Here is a 10,191-nt window from a genome sequence, read left to right as displayed (position 1 = left end):
ATGTGAGGGGCTTATATCAGTGCTTTTACTGGTATGTAAAATAACCCCTATGGGATTAAATTCCAGCACCACTATGTTTCTGAATACCGCTGAAAGTTGTTGGGACATTAATATCCCATCCTCCTTCATCTTGTTATTGATTTACCATATTATTTTTATTTATTTATTCACCCATTACTGCATAGTGTTGCCATGAGGCAACATATCACTTTTCACCTATGTAATGTAACCGTTCATGACATCGTATTATGTATATAGAGACATCCTGTATAGAGAATATGCCGTTTTCCGCGCAGTTCTACGGTAAATAGCCGCCAAACGAGGATATTCTTGACGGTTCCGGGACTCGAGCTGCTCACTGTAGAGTCGCGCGCCCCTCCTCTCGTTGCACGTAATTGGGAAAAAGAGGGAGTACAAGCGCTTGTAAGTGGAGTTCGCTCCCTCTCTGAGCGAGAGAGATGGAACAAGAAAGATGTCACATGACTGAGAAGTGAGGTCACGAAACAGCCTCAAAGAAGTCGTCTCAAAATACGAGACGATATCACCCCATGTATTCCCCTAAATATCTAGTGGTACCAATGCGTAGCTGTCAACTGTTTCGAGGGTATTAACATTAATAACTCGGAAATACTTGATATATAATTTCGAGTTACGACTTCGATGAATGAGGAGATTTTATGCGGATTTATCATGCCGAGAACCATTCTACATATTAAGAATAATAGGAAGTACGCAGATAGATGATGGCACGAAGAGAGTAAAGCCAGATGCCCGACTCTGACAGGACCAGGAAAACTGAAAAATCCCCGGAGTCAGGCTCCACCTACTGAGAATTGATACTGACGCTTTGATGATTGCAGACGAACCCGCGAAGAACTCGGAACGAAAATTGATCAGTGGAAAGAGGGATGTACAGATATCAAATTCAACGTTTAAATATACCGTCCAACGGACCGATGTTTGACAAGGGGGCGTGGACTGACTCCCCCTCCAAAAAATATGGCTTCCCACTATAAAGACGAGTGGCAAGAAGGGAGTATACACAGTATATCCAGTGCATTCGGTCTAATCAGCAGACCTATTCTTTAGTGAACAGTCAGTTTTAATATTCAGTGTTTCACATTGTGAAGGTTCCTTATCGAACAGTGTTATGTAGTGGTAAATGACAACACAAAGTGAGTGACAGTGCGCTGCGTGCAAAATATTTGTTACTTCCTTAATGCAGATTGCTATGATCTGGATGTGATAAAATTTTACTTTGATTATGTGTCAGAGTGGCGCTGGACTGCAAAAAGAGGTGGTCGGTTGAAGTGAATTATTACGTGCACAGTTACGAAACTGATCTAAGTGAATATAGTGGACTGTGCCGCATTATACGATATATATAAACGATCGTATAAACGAGGTTAAATGAAGGAAGTGATCCAATAAAGAGATAGTTGGATAGCGGTGCTATATCGAGTCTTGAACCTATATTAACAGTGAGCGGCCTATTAGGTACCCTTTTCTGTAGAACTGGCTGCACACTCCGCATTCTCTCAAACGCAGTAAGTTTTGTATCATATCAATAGTTAGTGAAATGGAGTGGGTCGACTAATGGCCAGTAAAAAAATATGTATATATTAATACCTAACATTCATATCCTGTGATTGTGACCAGCTAGTGGGTGATGCTCCGAGATTAAATTACTTGTGGAGAACTGGAGTATGCAAATGAAGGTATTGATATCGGGCTTCAGGACAAATACTGATATAGGACTAGGATACTTGAGATTATAAATATCCTTAGTCATAACAAAGTTATAATGCATGACACAATTAGTGCATTTATGACAAATTAGTTCTTCCTCATTTGCATATTTGACCTCCGAGAGCTTCAAGTTTGAAGAAGGCCGGTGAGCGGTCCGCTGTACAGTCACTCCAACGCAGCAGGGATACTCTTGGAGCTTCCGACGCCAGACGAGGATTCAACCAACATGCAGGTGAACCGACATAGGACGACTCTGGAGGCCATCGCAAGTGAAGAAGTCCTGATGGCAGCTTAAAACCCTGACTGTACTCCCTGAGGAAAGCTGATTGCAGACATCTGAGTGTTGAGTACATTTTAACTTATTATCGTGATAGTTAAAGTCACATTTTGATATGTAAATAATTTGCAATTAAATACTTCGAATATTATTTGATTATAACAACAGTTTCAGAGGGATTATAGTTTTTGTAAGATTTTTTCTGTGAGATTTTCTTTGTGGTTTGAACCACTTATTTCATTCATTATGGGGAAATATTGCATGGTAGTTATAAGGCTCTAGCATAACTTACAGTTGACGTGACGTAAATGGAAAGGGATAGATTTCGTAGTATGATTCATTCGTCTTGAAGTTACAATTAATTGCTATGATTCATCGTAAGAGTTTCCGACTTATTTATTTATTTATTTATTTATTTATTTATTTATTTATTTATTTATTTATTTATTTATTTATTGTATTGCACGTCACTTACTGGTAGAAATTCCTCCTGTATAGATTTAAGATTGCAAACTTCAAGACAACAAGGAGTCAACTGTGGGGGTGTAACTAAATTATGTAGATCGCGAATAACTATGAATTTTTTTTAAATCCTGAAGATTAGAATCTTCTTTTTAAAATATGCATGTTCTCGGGATATGAGGATTGAGAAGACGGTATTTGATTTGTAGGCTCGTAAATGTGAAAGTACAGTGGTGCGATGTAGAATGCCGCCTCGTGAACAAGATAATTGAGGCCATACGTATGATGTTCGCTGATAGCGTTAATGAATCGTAGAAAGATAGTGTTTTTTCGATGATATGAATATTTAAGAATAGCAGGTCAAGTCCGGAGCTCTGCTCTGCAGGAGAGAAGAACGGGCTATCCCGGCCGACTCGCTTGACAGTTTTATGAGGGTATAGCGAAGGGACACCTTAAACGAAATTTGTTGGCCACTTTGTAAGGAGATACATTCAGTTCGCTCTTTTCTTTCCGTAGTATAACGAAGACATGCATAAATCAAGAAATTGACATCGTCGTATATATCTCAGATTTGACAAACGAATGAAATCCTCCCATTTTTGTTATTTTTTAAATTGAAATAAAACCATTATAGGGTTTCCAGGTTGTTATACTCCACACGCCGAAGTTCCTGGGTTTGAGTCCCAAATTCTGGCGAGGATTGTTGCTCACACGTGGCAAATAAGATGGGTCTTGCCAGATATTGTTCTTTCCATGGAAATGAAGTGCAGAATATTATATTATTTCTTCAAGTGAATGTCATATTATTTCTTCAAGTGAATGTTTATTATACGTCATATAATGTAATGGTTCATGTTTGTGGGTTACTGTAGTCACGCCCTAGTTCGTGAACCATGGGCAACGGCTGAGTGGCCTAGTAAGTGGTCCTGAGAGTTGGGATACCAGTTGCTATGGAATGGGAGTGGGCATCTCGGACATATTCTGAGTTGTGGCCCTCCTTGTGCTCAGGCAGCTAGGACTATACAATTCACCGGTGGTCCATAACCCGTCAGAGGAGAGATCCTCACTTGGACTATGTGCAAGTAGGGCAGCATCCTGCTTCATGAATTAACCGAGCTCAGAACACTTTAAGCAAGCCTCGGACCTATGGGAGTAATGGAGTCCCATTTGACAGGCGAGGGACTCCTTGGAAACAACTTGGCGAACAAAATGGAATTCGATGGGGAGCTATCAATATTAATGGGGCTTATGGAAGAAAGAAGGTAGAACTGGCTGAGTCAGCAAACCTGGATGTGCTAGGAGTAAGTGATATTCGGGTAAGGGGAGATAACGAGGAAGAGATAGGAGATTATAAAGTGTACTTGACGGGTGTTAGAAAGGAAAGGGCAGAGTCTGGGGTAGGGCTCTTTATCAAGAATACCATTGCACGCAACATAGTTTCTGTTAGGCACGTAAATGAGCGAATGATGTGGGTAGATTTGTCAGTGGGAGGAATTAGGACAAGAATTGTGTCTGTGTATTCACCATGTGAGGGTGCAGATGAGGATGAAGTTGACAAGTTTTATGAAGCATTGAGTGACATCGTGGTCAGGGTGAACAGCAAGGATAGAATAGTGCTAATGGGCGATTTCAATGCGAGAGTTGGGAATAGAACTGAAGGATACGAAAGGGTGATTGGTAAATGTGGGGAAGATACGGAAGCTAATGGGAATGGGAAGCGTTTGCTGGACTTCTGTGCTAGTATGGGTTTAGCTGTTACGAATACATTCTTCAAGCATAAGGCTATTCACTGCTACACATGGGAGGCTAGGGGCACCAGATCCATAATAGACTATATCTTAACGGACTTTGAATTCAGGAAATCTGTTAGGAATGTACGAGTTTTTTACGGATTTTTTGATGATACAGACCACTATCTGATCTGTAGTGAACTAAGTATCTCTAGGCCTAGGGTAGAGAAAGTGAAATCTGTCTGCAAACGAATAAGGGTAGAAAATCTCCAGGATGAGGAAATTAGACAGAAGTACATGGATATGATTAGTGAGAAGTTTCGAACAGTAGACAGTAAGCAGGTTCAGGATATAGAAAGTGAATGGGTGGCATACAGGGATGCTGTAGTAGAAACAGCAAGGGAATGCCTAGGAACAACTGTGTGTAAAGATGGGAAAAGGTGAACATCTTGGTGGAATGATGAAGTGAGAGCAGCCTGTAAACGTAAAAAGAAGGCTTATCAGAAATGGCTCCAAACAAGGGCCGAGGCAGACAGGGATTTGTACGTAGATGAAAGAAACAGAGCGAAACAAATAGTTGTTGAATCCAAAAAGAAGTCATGGGAAGATTTTGGTAATAACCTGGAAAGTCTAGGTCAAGCAGCAGGGAAACCTTTCTGGACAGTAATAAAGAATCTTAGGAAGGGAGGGAAAAAGGAAATGAACAGTGTTTTGAGTAATTCAGGTGAACTCATAATAGATCCCAGGGAATCACTGGAGAGGTGGAGGGAATATTTTGAACATCTTCTCAATGTAAAAGGAAATCATCCTGGTGGTGTTGCAAACAGCCAAGCTCATGGGGAGGAGGAAAATGATGTTGGTGAAATTATGCTTGAGGAAGTGGAAAGGATAGTAAATAAACTCCATTGTCATAAGGCAGCAGGAATAGATGAAATTAGACCTGAAATGGTGAAGTATAGTGGGAAGGCAGGGATGAAATGGCTTCATAGAGTAGTAAAATTAGCATGGAGTGTTGGTAAGGTGCCTTCAGATTGGACAAAAGCAGTAATTGCACCTATCTATAAGCAAGGGAACAGGAAGGATTGCAACAACTATCGAGGTATCTCATTGATTAGTATACCAAGCAAAGTATTCACTGGCATCTTGGAAGGGAGGGCGCGATCAGTCGTTGAGAGGAAGTTGGATGAAAACCAGTGTGGTTTCAGACCACAGAGAGGCTGTCAGGATCAGATTTTCAGTATGCGCCAGGTAATTGAAAAATGCTACGAGAGGAATAGGAAGTTGTGTTTATGTTTCGTAGATCTAGAGAAAGCATATGACAGGGTACCGAGGGAAAAGATGTTCGCCATACTGGGGGACTATGGAATTAAAGGTAGATTATTAAAATCAATCAAAGGCATTTATGTTGACAATTGGGCTTCAGTGAGAATTGATGGTAGAATGAGTTCTTGGTTCAGGGTACTTACAGGAGTTAGACAAGGCTGTAATCTTTCACCTTTGCTGTTCGTAGTTTACATGGATCGTCTGCTGAAAGGTATAAAATGGCAGGGAGGGATTCACTTAGGTGGAAATGTAGTAAGCCGTTTGGCCTATGCTGACGACTTGGTCTTAATGGCAGACTGTGCCGAAAGCCTGCAGTCTAATATCTTGGAACTTGAAAATAGGTGCAATGAGTATGGTATGAAAATTAGCCTTTCGAAGACTAAATTGATGTCAGTAGGTAAGAAATTCAACAGAATTGAATGTCAGATTGGTGATACAAAGCTAAAACAGGTCGATAATTTCAAGTATTTAGGTTGTGTGTTCTCCCAGGATGGTAATATAGTAAGTGAGATTGAATCAAGGTGTAGTAAAGCTAATGCAGTGAGCTCGCAGTTGCGATCAGCAGTATTCTGTAAGAAGGAAGTCAGCTCCCAGACGAAACTATCTTTACATCGGTCTGTTTTCAAACCAACTTTGCTTTACGGGAGCGAAAGCTGGGTTGACTCAGGATATCTTATTCATAAGTTAGAAGTAACAGACATGAAAGTAGCAAGAATGATTGTTGGTACAAACAGGTGGAAACAATGGCAGGAGGGTACTCGGAATGAGGAGATAAAGGCTAATTTAGGAATGAACTCGATGGATGAAGCTGTACGCATAAACCGGCTTCAGTGGTGGGGTCATGTGAGGCGAATGGAGGAGGATAGGTTACCTAGGAGAATAATGGACTCTGTTATGGAGGGTAAGAGAAGTAGAGGGAGACCAAGACGACGATGGTTAGACTTGGTTTCTAACGATTTAAAGATAAGAGGTATAGAACTAAATGAAGCCACAACACTAGTTGCAAATCGAGGATTGTGGCGACGTTTAGTAAATTCTCAGAGGCTTGCAGACTGAACGCTGAAAGGCATAACAGTCTATAATGATAATGTATGAATGTATGTATGTAATGTAATATACTGGTTGTTGAGTTGCTATATTTTTTTTTTTTGGGAGCACCGTTGAAATGGAGTGTCGCATGTTATATTAACGCATAGGCAATCCCACTGAAACAGATGTTATGAGGGAGTTAATACTCCGCACGATAAATTAGGCGAGTTCATTAACGTAGACAATGTGACATAACTATCATGTGTTCAAAATGCGCTCAAGAATTTGCAGTAACCCTCAATTAACACGTGATATACAAATTGAATGAAATAATTCATGTCATGAAGAAGATATGCCTTTGTGGAAGATGTTTATAAAGTATTTTCAATATAATATTATGATAAGATCTTCCGTGTGCTAAATAGTTCTGAAAGGGGACGCCCTTTCGATGTATTTTCAATGATTTGAAGGTTATGAAGTGATAAATGCTAATCTGAGAGAGACAGAAAAGGACATTCAAAGCTCAAGCCTAATTTATGAATTAATGTTATTGAATATGTAAATATCCTGGCATATCTGTGAGTGGCGTGTTTCCTTAGCTAATTAAAGGTGTGCAAAAATAGATGATTTTCCTTCTCATTAGTACCGTAGTGTATTCGTATTCCTCTGATATCCGAGACTCTTTCCCCCTACTTAGAATTAAATAGTTTAAGCCCCTTTCTGGACATACCACGTACCCAAGCTCTTGAGCCAGCCGAGGAAAGACTCAAGTAGGGGTGATAGTCTTCGACTCCAGGGACTGTTCGAGGGTCTCGGCAAATAAATCCTTTTAGCCACTTTATAAGCCAATTAAGATAAATTGCTATGCACTGGTACCCTGGACAGGTGCAGTAAGTGAATATAGATTGTGGACAGAGAAAGTTTTATGACACACCTTCAACTGTACAGTCAATCAAACAGATATGCCAGTGAAGTTTTATTTTTTCAAACAACAAAACAACCCTACAACCAAAGGTACTCTTCCACCCCGTCAATATCCACGCGTACCAACCACCGTTCATTTTCTACGGGCCCTCCCCACCCAGTTACCACAGGCTTCAGGAGTATTTCTGGCTCAACCTAAAAGACATATTATTTTTATTTAATTATTTATTTATTAATCCCCATCACAGGTCTCTGATATAAGTATCATCAGGTATCAGATGCTCAAGTGGCACTTCCAGGTAGTGATTTGTCAAGAAATACTTTTAAAAGGTGAAATTTCAAAAATGTTAGAGGTTTATTGTGTCCTCCTTTCTCATGAACTTCTTTGTGACTGTGTTGTGAAGGTGAATATGTGTTCTGACAATATTTCACATTTTAGGAGTTTTAAAAATCCAAAAGCTATCTGAATGGGCTAAACAACTACTAGCAATAGAATATCTGTTAATCAAAGTGGAATGTTTTTATTTCTTGTTACAGTTTGTGAAATTTCAATGACTGATTCTATTTTGACCATTTCATTGGTTTCCAGTACACAGAAATCCATCTAAATCACACTATTGCTTAAAATTACAAAAGAGTGCATGAAAATGGCCCAGAGATAACATAACACCAAAGAAAGCAACCTGCAGCTCTACAACCCTGGAGGACCTTGTCCTACCATTAGGATTGCTGCCCAGCCCTATTCCTTGTCTTCTTCCTGGCCTTTTTCCCAATTGATTGAGGTTGGCATGTGATATCAATTTGGCACACTTTTAGGATCAGGTGCCTGATGCCAACCCTATGTGGAGCAATACATTCACTATTGCATGTTTCTCTGATGGTTAGTAGTGTGGTATGTATATATACATGAAGACATTAAGACAAACACAAACACACAGTCATCAGACCAGAGGAATTAACCATATGCAGTTAAAATCCTCAGATCTGGTTGAGATTTGAACTTGGAGCCCTCTGAAAGGAGGACCAGTACACCAACCATTCAGCCAAGGAGTCAGACTGCTGCCCAGCTACATGGCCTGCAGATATTAAGGGGAGTTTGAAAGGCCTATCCAGCCAGTGTTAAATAAGCCAAAGTTTATGTTCCTTTATCTTTGGAACCAATGAATATAAGACTCTCAAATTTTTACAGCTGACTTTTGCATATTATGTCTGTGTGCAGAAGCAGAATAAAGAAATACAGTAATTGCAAAAGAGCCCAAGATTTTTTAAGATGCAAAATTGTACATGAATTATTTGTACATGCAAACCCCTAACTTCATGCTTGCAAATACATAATTATGCTTCAGTAAGAGTGAGTAAGATATAATAAAGCAGCTCACAAAGTTTCTTGAGGCTATCACAGGTAGTTTTTCAGTTACAGGAACATTAAATGTAAAAAAAAAGTAGTTTTTAGGAAATCAAGCTTAAAATTTAAAATGACAATAATTCACTCATATTCTTATATGAAGTCTCAAAATCACCCAACATCACAGACAGGATCATCACTGTTGTACCCTTCCTTCTCTAAAAAAACATTTCCCTTCAGGCTGACCTTGCTTCTTTGGTGTTTAACTTGGCTGCATGATATGCTTTGGCAATTCTTAATATGTCTGATGTTTCAGTCCCTTAACAGTACGACAGCCAGGGTTGATGATGAGATGCATTAGCACACGTATTCTTCCCATGTTCCCCTTATTAATAATGTTAACACAGCATTATTGTCTCTCAATTCCAAAGCTTTTAACCCCAGAAATACGTTCTCGGGCACTCGAGTCCAGATAATATTGTTGGACTCATTACGATTCCAAGTAGAATGTGGACACATTCTGGAGTCTAGATGAGCTAGGTTCATGTATATTGGCTTTATGGCTTCAATAACAGCTTCGGGAATAGAATTCTTATGTTCAAAATACCCTACTCTATTGATGGTTGCAAACCACATTTTTCTACGCGGAGTATTTTCAAAGATATCCTTATACAAAGAATGTATGCCCAAAATTAATGAACTTCACAGATATGCAAGTAATGTTATAAAATTAAAAATTAAATACTTGTAAAGATCTCACAGAGATAAATTATACACCATTTTACTCAGAAAACACTTAATGATATTGTGAGACATATTTTGTAAAATGTAAAGTCATTCACATTTTTGCCTTTGAAACTCCCCTAACCTCAGGCCGTCTGAACCAAAGACCAGTACACTAACCATTCAGCCAAGGAGTCGGACTGCTACCCAGCCGCATGGCCTCGAAGTATTAAGATGTCACAGAGTCTGTGTGACGACTTTCTCTGGTGTATTACTCAGTATTCTCATCCGGGTTTGTTCCTCTTGCATAAGATAGTTCCACAGTTGATTTCATGAGGCTGAGTATTCACGAGATAGTGGGTTCAAATCCCACTGTTAGCAGCCTTGAAGATGGTTTTCCATAGTTTCCCATTTTTACGCCAGGCAAATGCTGGCACTGTACCTCAATTAAGGCCACTTCCTTCCCACTCCTAGCTATTTCCTATCCCACCGCCACCATAAGACCTACCTGTGTCAGTGTGATGTAAAGCAAATTTTAAAAAGAAAAATCCATGGACAAGCAGGTAATTGAATCCGGCCTTAGGTATAGAAGCAGACAAGCTATGCCTACACAAAGGCGCTGACAATAT

The sequence above is a fragment of the Anabrus simplex genome, chromosome 4, assembly GCF_040414725.1.
Source record: "Anabrus simplex isolate iqAnaSimp1 chromosome 4, ASM4041472v1, whole genome shotgun sequence".
Lineage (NCBI taxonomy): Eukaryota > Metazoa > Arthropoda > Insecta > Orthoptera > Tettigoniidae > Anabrus > Anabrus simplex.
This window is presented reverse-complemented; position numbering follows the sequence as displayed.